The sequence below is a fragment of the Ovis canadensis genome, chromosome X (assembly GCF_042477335.2).
Source record: "Ovis canadensis isolate MfBH-ARS-UI-01 breed Bighorn chromosome X, ARS-UI_OviCan_v2, whole genome shotgun sequence".
NCBI lineage: Eukaryota > Metazoa > Chordata > Mammalia > Artiodactyla > Bovidae > Ovis > Ovis canadensis.
The window spans coordinates 833,412-841,473 of NC_091727.1; the positions used below are offsets into that span (position 1 = coordinate 833,412).

An 8,062-nucleotide genomic window follows, 5' to 3' on the forward strand; every position below is an offset into this window, starting at 1 on the left:
TCCATCATCCATTCTTCCATCATCCATCCATCTATCAACCATCCATGTATCATCCATCCATCCATTCATCCTTCTACTCACTCACTCACCCACCCATCCATCCATCCATCCATTCACCCATCTGCTCACCCATCCAACTATCCATCCGTCCATTTATCCAACCACATATCTGTCCTTCCATGTGTCCATCCATCCATCCATCCATCCAGCCATCCACCCATCCATCCATCATCCATCCATCCATCCATCCATCCATCTATCCATCCATCATCCATCCATCCATCCATCCATCCATCCATCTACCCACCCATCCATTCATCCATCCATCCATCATCCACCCATCCATCATCCATCCACCTATCCATCCATCATCCACTCATGCATTTATCATCCATCCATCCAGCATCCCTCCAGCTATCCATCCATCATCCATCCATCCATCACCCATCCATCATCCAACCATCCATCCATCATCCATTCATCCATCATCCATCCATCTATCAACCATCCATGTATCATCCATCCATTCATTCATCCATCCACTCACTCACCCACCCATCCATCCATCCATCCATTCATTTACCCATCTGCTCACCCATCCAACTATCCATCCATCCATATATCCAACCACATATCTGTCCTTCCATCTGTCCATCCATCCATCCATCCATCCACCCATCTATCCATCATCCAACAAACATTAGCTGAGCCCATGCTGACTTATTCAGGCTTCTCATTTACAAGGCCACAGCCCAAACATGCAACCTGCCCATTTATTCCCAATGGCTGTGACTGAGGAGCTGTCTCTGCTTTTACTCCACCCACCTGCGAGCCTCCTGGTCCACCCTTGCCCCGACTGCTCAGGTGCCTGTGACAGAAACACTTGGAGACCCATGCATCCAGCCGCAGGGTAACTCGGAGGAGCCCGCAACCCTGGCCGATGGGCCTGGTCCACGGCGGTGATGGGCGGGAGGCTGGTATCCGCATCTCCTAATCCGCCCACTCCCTCCGTTCCTTTTATAGCGCAGGACATTACGAAAGACACTTCCTACGCTTCCCGTTTTTTCAGTAACAATGCCACTTGTTGGAGCCCATGCTTGGTTCATTCTTGAGTGGGTAATCCCATGGTATGGGGAAGATACAAAGGGCTCACGCTAGGGCTCTCCGTTTGGACAGTTCAGTTCAGTTCAGTTCAGTCACTCAGTGGTGTGACTTTGCGACCCTGTGGACTGCAGCATGCCAGGCCTCCATGTCCATCACCACCTCCCAGACTTTGCTCACACGCATGTCCATCGAGTCTGTGATGCCACCCAGCCATCTCATCCCCTGACACTCTGTTCTCCTCCCACCTTCCATCTTTCCCAGCATCAGGGTCTTTTCCAATGAGCCAGTTCTTCACATCAGGTGGCCGCAGGATTGGAGTTTCAGCTTCAGCATCCGTCCTTCCGGTGAATATTCAGGAATATTCAGGAATGATTTCCTTTGTGTGGACAGTGGGGTCTGAATCTTGGTCCCTTTGGAACGGAGCAGGACGCTACGGTCATTGCCCACCGCTCCCCGTGCCCTCTGCCTGCCTTTTGTCTGTGGAAAACGTTACTCAAAGAATAAGTTTAATCAGAGAAGTAGGAGATGCAGAAAGAAAGGGAAACAGTCAAAGGACACGAAATAAAACAATGTAGTCATTAAGCTGGAGAAAGCTGAGCGCCGAAGAATTGACACTTTGGAACTGCGGTGCTGGAGAAGACTCTTGAGAGTCCCTTGGCCTGCAAGGAGATCCAACCAGTCCATCTTAAAGGAGATCAGTCCTGAGTGTTCATTGGAAGGACTGATGCTGAAGCTGAAACTCCAATATTTTGGCCACCTGATGCGAAGAGCTGATACATTGGAAAAGACCCTGATGCTGGGAAAGATTGAAGGTGGGAGGAGAAGGGGACGACAGAGGATGAGATGGTTGAATGGCATCACTGACTCGATGGACATGAGTTTAAGTAAGCTCCGGGGCTTGGTGAAGGACAGGGGGGCCTGGCGTGCTACAGTCCATGGGGTCACAAAGAGTCAGACACGACTGAGTGACTGAACTGAACTGAGTCATTAAACATTGTCAAGGACCTTTACTTCTTTCTCAAGGACTCTATATTCTGAGCCATATCCTGTGAGCTGTCTTACAGATACTAGAACATCAGGTGGAGAAGATAACTACGTGATGACCGGCTTGTACCGAGGACATGAGCTGCCACCATTCCGAGCGTTGGCCACAAAGAAATGGAAACAAATGCATCCCTGGAAATGAAGATGAACTGAACCTGAAACAGCCAACGTGATGCTGGTGAGACCGCTGATGACCGATGTGAAGATGACTGTTAGGGATGACTGAGCTGTTTCAGCATGCAGTCCCCTCCGCTTCTGTCTAGAAAAGCTCTCACCCCTTGCTTGTTGGAGTGGGGAGTGGTGGTGGGGGTGGGTAGTCGGCCTCTGCACAGATGTCCACCACTCTCTGCCACCCCCACCCCTGCCCCGAGCCAGTTGCCAGCATCTGAAATAAAGCAAACTTTCCTTTCCACCAGCCTGGCCTGTCTATTGGCTTTTGAACAGCCAGCAGCCAGATGCTACACCTTCTTTCAGTAACACGTTGCCCTGCCCAAAGGGTGCTCGTTTATCCCGCACCTGTGATCTCAGCATATCACAGGGTCTTCTCTCATTTTCATTATTGTATCACAGGAACAGGAGCAAGTGGCTAAGCTTGAGACACGGCAGAAAGTGGCCCAGCAGGCCCTGAAGCGGCGGGTTGCCACCCTGAGAGCCAGGGCGGGGGGCGGGGGGTGGGATGTGAAATGGCCTTGCTTCTCCTCGAGCCCCGTGGCTGCACTCCATCATTGTCTTGTCCTTTCCGTGGTGGTCATGAGCTGGGGGGTGACTCTGCCCCCTGAGGAGGCTGTGCTGATGTCTGGGGACAGTGTTGCAAGTGACGATCTCTGGGGATGCTAGAGGCCTCTGGTCAGTGAAGACCAGAGATGCTGTTTAATAGCCTACAGTGCAGAGGACGGGCCAAGAATTATCCTGTCTAAAAGGCCACTATCAATAGTATGAGTAAAGAAACCCTGTCTAACCATGAGTGCCTTCTATCTCTCTCTCTCCTTACCTACCTAGCTTTCATCTATTTCTCTCTATATGTACATCTCCATTCCTACATACCTATCATCTATACCCATCCACCCATCCATCCATCCATCCATCCTTCTATCCATCCATCTATCTATCTATCCATCCATCCACCCATCCATCCATCCATCTATCTATCCATCCTCCCAATCACACATCTATCGATCAATCGATCGATCAATCGATCGATCGATCGATCCATCCATCCATCCTTCTATCCATCTATCTGTCCATCCATCCATCCACCCATCCACCCATCCATCCATCCACCCACCCATCCATCCATCCATCCTTCTATCCATCTATCCATCCATCCATCCATCCACCCATCTATCCACCCATCCATCCATCCATCCATCCATCCACCCATCCACCCATCCACCCATCCATCCATCCACCCACCCATCCATCCATCCATCCATCCATCCTTTATCCATCCATCCATCCATCCTTCTATCCATCCATCCATCCATCCTTCTATCCATCTATCCATCCATCCACCCATCCATCCATCCACCCACCCATCCATCCATCCATCCATCCACCCATCCACCCATCCATCCATCCACCCACCCATCCATCCAATCATCCATCCATCCATCCTTTATCCATCTATCCATCCATCCATCCACCCATCTATCCATCCATCCATCCATCCTTCTATCCATCCATGCATCCATCCATCTATCTGTACATCTATCCATCTATCCATCCATCTATCCATACACCTATCCATCCAGCAATCTATCTGTCCATACAGCCATCCTCTATCCATCCATCTATCCATCCATCCACCCATCCATCCATCCACCAATCCATCCATCCATCCATCCATCCATCCATCTATCCATCCATCCATCTATCCATCCATCCATCCATCCATCCATCTATCTATCCAACCATCCATCCACGCATCTATCCATCCATCCATCCATCCATCTATCCATCCAACCATCCACCCGTCCATCCACCCATCCATGCATGCATCCATCCATCCATCCATTTATCTATCCATCCATCCACCCACCCATCCATCCACCCATCTATCCATCTATCCATCTATCCATCCATCCATCCATCCATCCTTCTATCCATCCATACGTCCATCCATCTATCTGTACATCTATCCATCTATCCATCCATCTATCCATACACCTATCCATCCAGCAATCTATCTGTCCATACAGCCATCCTCTATCCATCCATCTATCCATCCATCCACCCATGCATCCATCCATCCTTCTATCCATCCATCCATCCATCTATCCATCTACCTATCCATCTATCCATCCATCTATCCATACACCTATCCATCTATCCATCCATCCATCCATCCACCCATCCATCCATCCATCCATCTATCCATCTATCCATCCATCCACCCATCTATCTCTATCCCTCCATCTATCTGTCTCCATACTTACCTATCATCTATACCTCTCTCTGTCTTCTATCCATCCATCTATCCATCTATCCATCTACCCATCCATCCATCTATCCATCCTTCCATCCATCCATCCACCCATCCATCCATCCAGCCATCTACTCTCCATCCATCCACCCATCCACCCATCCATCCATCCATCCAGCCGGCCATCCTTCTATCCATCTTTCTATCCATCTATCCATCCATCCACCCATCCACCCACCCACCCATCCATCCATCTATCCATCCATCTTTCCATCTATCCATCTACCTATCCACACATCTATCCATCTATCCATACACGTATCTATGCATCCATCTATCCATCCCTCCCCCATCCATCCATCCATCCATCCGTCCATCCACCCACCCACCCATCTCTCTATCCCTCCATCTATCTGTCTCCATACTTACCTGTCATCTGTACCTCTGTCTTCTACCCATCCATGTATCCTCCATCAGGCACCCAAACTATCATCTATTTACCCACCTGTCATCCATCATGGATCCACATCTTTCTTCATGTGTGCGCCATCTAAGTTTACCCATCTGTGCATGCATGAATGGTAAGTCACTTCCATCCTGTCCGACGCTTGGTGACCCCATGGACTGTATGTAACCCCCCAGGCTGCTCTGTCCTAGGAATTCTCCAGGCAAGAATACCGGAGTGGGCTGCCGTTCCCGCCTCCAGGGGATCTTCCCGACCCAGGGATCGCATCTGAGTCTCATGCATTGGTAGGCAGATCCATCTACTATTTTCTCTTTATTATCTATTCTCTGTCAGTCATGTACACACCTGTCTCTGTCGTTTATTATCTCTCTATCTGTCTACAACCAAACAATTCTCCTGCTTGTCTGTCTGTCCAATTTGCAGCTGTCAATGTGTGCATCATCCATCAATCATCTAATTTATTTGCAATGCTTGTCTCTCTGCCTGGCATCTACTCATCTTCCAGACCCAGGGATCAAACCCACGTCTCCTGTGTCTCCTGCGATGGCAGGCGGAACCTTTAGTGTGGAGCCACCGGCAAAGCCCCGAGTTCCCTGCCTGGCACAAAAGCAAACCCAGTCACCAGTTGCCTGAGAAAGCATGGCTTTCCCTAACAGAAGGCAGACCCTGCATCCATGTGTCCATCTGTCCAGCCAGGAGGGGGTGGTGGACATGGTTGCAAGATTCTCCCTGGGGGCTCCCGGCGCTGACCCCGGGGGGAGGGGGGGGTTCTGGGGGGTGCCACCCTGCAGCCCATGTGTGTGCTTATGTGCTGGGTCAAGGCTCCCTGAGATGTGGTGTTGGCCCTCGGGAGGGTCTCCTGGGCGGGCGGATGGGGGCCTGGACAATTTCCCATAGTCAGGGACCAGGATAAGTTACCAGAGGGGTGTGGGGTTCCCGGTGTCTCGCCCACGCCTGACTCCTTCCAGACAGGACAGGGCCCTTGGGCAGGAGGCCAGCTGGTGGACACACCCAAGGACGGAGGGACAGACAGGCTGGGCCAGCAAGGAGGGGCACCCTGGGGACCCTCCCCCCCCCGGGCACCCATCCCCGTCACTAACCCATGACTCCCGGCCTTCCCGCCTTCATCCCTGAGATGAGAACACAGGTCTCAGTAGGTTTGCGAGGGTGTCCCAGGTGATCTCTAAGGGGTGGTATTGTCCCCCTTCGCCCCCCTGCGTCCTGCGGCTGAGCGGGTCAGAAACCAAGGCCGATGTCCGGAGGGTGGGTCCAGCCTCCAGACTCCTGCCACAGCCCGGTTCTTCCTCCTAGAGGCGGGCAGGGGTCTCCAGGATGCGGGGACCACATACAGGGGGTGCAGCCCCTCCAGCCGTGAAGCCTGGCCATGGAAACGCAAGGCTCCCCCCGCCCCCCGAAAGCGAAACTGCGATTCTTGCAGCTCCTGGAGGCGTTTTAAAAGGAAAGTCCGTGCTCACGTTCGGCCCTGGTGCCCATTCCAATCCAACCACTCAGCGCGGCTTCTAAAGGGGCGGATGGAGCACGCGGGCCCCGCCCGGCCCCGGTTCCTCTGCGCTCCTGCCCCGGGAGCGGGGTGGGGGGGCCCCTTCTGAACCCCACGCAGAAGACACACGACAACCTAACAGAGAGCAGAGAAGAAGGGAAAGAAGAAAAAAAAAAAACCCCTCCTTGGTTTGGAAGCAGAACCATTACGCTGCGTTAATTCCTCCTCGCCATGCGTGACCCTAAGCGCAGACTCTGGGTCTGCACCGCCAGGAATTCTCAGGGCAGAGACCAGTGTGCACGTGGGGCTTCACTGCTCCCCAAACCGGGGGTGGTTTATAAAATGCAGCTTTCCAAGGAAAGAACCAGCCCGCCAAGGCAGGAGACACGAGCCTGCGAGGTTCGATCCCCAGGTGCGAAACATTTGCCTGGAGAAGGCAACAGCAACCCACTCCAGTATTCCCGCCTAGGAGATTCCGCGGACAGAGGAGCCAGGTGGGTTACAGTCTTGATTCGCAGTTTCTGGATGAATCGGGGCCAGTGAGGTGATCTCAGAGCTCACGGGGGCCCCCAACTGGCTGGAACCTTCCTCGACCAAGGAGCCCCCCCCCCCCCTCACGACCCCGCCTCCGGCCCTGTCTCCGTCCCCCGGTCGTGCCTGGCCACCCTCGGCGCTCATCTGTGCGCAGGTGAGGTTTCCTGAAGTTTGTGCCAGGAGGCTGTGTTCAAAGCAGCTCCCGCCAAGTGGTCGCGCCTGCAACGCACGAGCCGCCGCAGACCGGGTTCGATCTCTAGGTCGGGAAGATCCCCTGGAGACAGGCATGGCAATCCACTCCTATTCTTGCCTGGAGAATCTCCACGGGCAGGAGGGGCCTGGCGGGCTGCCGTCCGTGGGGTCGCAGAGAGTCGGACACCACTGACTGAGCGCGCATCAAGGCCCTGTCTGTCTGAAGCTTTTCCTGTCTTGTCCGCGCCCCACCCCCGAGAGAGGAGGACGCACGCAGCCCTCCTTCCCAGGCTCTCATCCCCTAAGGCCCTTCCCCTGCGGCGCCCCGGGTTCCAGACAACGCGCGTAAAATCAGAAAGTGGACGCACCTGGAAAGGCCGATGCGCGTCAGCGGTGCCAACGCAGCCCGGGGCTGGATCCGAACGCGCAGCAGCCGTGCTTCAGACCGAGCCTGGAGTCAGGAAGCCACCGTCCCGCCGCCCCCGGAGGAGCCCGGGGTGGGTGTCAGGGCGCGGCGCGGACGCCAGCATCGCCGCCGTGTCGGGCGCGCACATTGCGCGCGGGCTTACACCCTCGCCGGACTCAGAGCCTCGAAAGGTACCCGCTGCCCGGCTCCAGGCGGCCTCCGTGGAGACCCAGGGTCGGTGCAGAGGAAACCCTTTTGAAATTTCCTGTATAACCGTCTGACGGTCTGCAGTCTCCTGGCGTCCAAGCCCGCCGGGGCCCCTCCTATCAGCGTGCGCGCTGCCCCGGGGGCGGGGTGCAGGGGCGGGGAGTGGGGTGCGGCCCACGGCCGGGA

At 54.1% G+C, this 8,062-nt stretch overlaps 1 protein-coding gene across 1 annotated transcript in view; it reads right to left on the reverse strand.

Annotated features, from left to right (window-relative positions):
* LOC138431366 (P2Y purinoceptor 8) overlaps positions 1 to 7,994 on the reverse strand; it is a 57,519-nt gene extending 49,525 nt beyond the window's left edge. The window contains exon 1 of the mRNA XM_069573476.2: positions 7,632 to 7,994. The gene's annotated coding sequence lies outside the window, so the exon portion shown is untranslated. The remainder of the gene's footprint in view (positions 1 to 7,631) is intronic.
* Positions 7,995 to 8,062: the final 68 nt, after the last annotated feature.